Here is a 2097-nt window from a genome sequence, read left to right as displayed (position 1 = left end):
CCGCCAACGCCGCCGACAGCGAGAGGGGAGCGGGTGTCACCGCTCAACTAGGCAGCGACCGCCGGATCGCGGCGCTTCCCGGCTAGGAATGGCAGGAATAAGGGAATAATCTTCTGCCCCCAGTTCCCCGTTCACTCGTGTGCGTGGAGAGCAGAGCAGCGCGGGGAGCAGAGGGGCCAGGCTGCGCTGCCAGCCTGGGGAGGGGGCGGGGGGGCGGGAGGTTCCCAGCATCCCGGCCCCCTTTTAATTGTGAAAAATGAAGCCTGGCTGCTGCGGTTCCGTTTGAAAATAACCCAGCAAAACGATGATGTTTATTGCCCGGGCTGGTGCTGCGTGGGATGGGACCCAGAGAGGGGGAGAAGGCGGGGGTCTTTTAAACAAGCGAAGCCTAAATATAAATCAGCTTAGAGGGGGATGTCCCGGTCCCTGTGGCAGCGCCAGGCCCGGTGCGCGGGAGGACAGCGGCTCTGCTGTCCCCCGCCCTGCCCCGGGCTGGCTGCGCGGCCCTGCGGCCCATGGACCCCATGGCGAGGCCGGAGCAGCCCCGCGTCTGCGGCCTCCCTGCGGGGCCTCGCGCCGCGCTCGGCCTCGCGCCGCCGGCCTCCGAGCGGCCTCCGAGCCCGGGCGCAGCGGGGCGGGCGGCCGGGGCCGGCCTGGGCACAGCTCCCGTCTGAAGCCGCCTTCCCCATCGCCCCTGTCCTGCGGGGGCCGCCCGCGGCCCCAATCGCTTTTATTAATTGATGTATTGAAAAGGAGGATTGATTGACATCCCCTAATGGAAACTGCAGCTCCGCTCTCCTGCTGAACGCTGCCCTCCCGGCTATCCCTTCATAAAGAAACCCTTGAGGCGAAAGGTAGATTTTCATTTAAAGTGCCCCCTCCTCCGCTGCACAGATTAGATACATTTTAAACACAGACGCACATATTGCAAATTAGAAGCTAATTTAATTATAAATCAAAACTGGGCATAAATCTGCACTCACCACAAAGGATCCATTTAGCAGAATGCAACCACTTCCCCTAACCCTGCAGACACAGCTCTGCAAATACATTGCCAAAGTTAGGGCTTGTGCACAGTTACCAGATCCACGGGAGACATTTTCCCCCGCGCTGGGGGAGGGGTAAAACCCGCGTGTCAGAAATCAGCTCGTCACATGGTGACAATTTCTCGGCTTTTTTTTCCCGGAGAAAGGGTCTCTCCGGTAAAGAAAAGTTCGCCGAGCCGTACGAGGGTGTCATGCGGCACTTACAGGCTGCGAGGCACTCGGGAGCGGCGGGTTTGCGCGAGCGGCGGCTCCGGCTCCGCGCGGCTCCGCGGCGCTGGGTCCGCGGGGCTCCGGCCGGGGCAGCGAGCGGGGGCGCCGGGAGCCGCCCCCTCCCCGAGCGGCGCCTCTTTTTAAGTTAAAATTGCCCCTTTCTCTCCTTTCTCCGCTCTTTTGCTCTTCCCCCGCTCCCTTGCAGACAGCTCCCTGTTCTTTCTGCCCCCTCCGTTTCTCCCTCCGTCTCTCTCGCTAATTTCCCCCGCTCAGAGCCGCTAGACGCGAGGCCGCCCAGACCGCGTCGGGAGGAGCGGCTCTCCCCGSCGCTCTTCACGAGGAGCCCGACTTGGGCTCCCGCCGCCCGAGCAGCGGCCCCCGTGCCCCCCCCCGGCCGGGAGCCGACACCGCCGCATGCGCCGCTTYCCTGGCTTTTCCAGAGGAAGGGTAAAATAAGGGGGGGGAGAGAAAGTTTCCCCGTAAACTTCCGCGCAGCCTCTCGTGACCCGGCGGCGCCGCGTGCCCCCCCGCGTGCCCTCCCCGCGCCGCCCGGCCCTCACCTGCGCCCCCGCATCGGGGCGGGGCCGCCCCCGCCTTTGTTGGTGCCTTTCCAGGCTTTGTTTAGTGGCGAAAAGGAGCCTTTCTCCCCCAAAGCGGCTCCTGGCAGCTCCCTCGCACGGGAGAGCCGCCCGCTGCCTGGGAAGGAGAGGCGGGATCCGCCTCGGGGCTTGGGAAGCGTTGCGGGAAAGGCCGCGTGCACCGGGAGCTGCTCAGGGGATGGGGGTCATGTGTGGAGAGAACTTGTCCGGCCTCTGCCGCGACGGGGAAGAAAGGACGAAGG

This window comes from Nothoprocta perdicaria, unplaced genomic scaffold (assembly GCF_003342845.1).
Source record: "Nothoprocta perdicaria isolate Ctin4 unplaced genomic scaffold, notPer1 scaffold_110, whole genome shotgun sequence".
In the NCBI taxonomy this organism is placed as follows: Eukaryota; Metazoa; Chordata; class Aves; order Tinamiformes; family Tinamidae; genus Nothoprocta; species Nothoprocta perdicaria.
The sequence above is the reverse complement of the archived record's forward strand: the minus strand, read 5'-3'. Positions refer to the sequence as shown.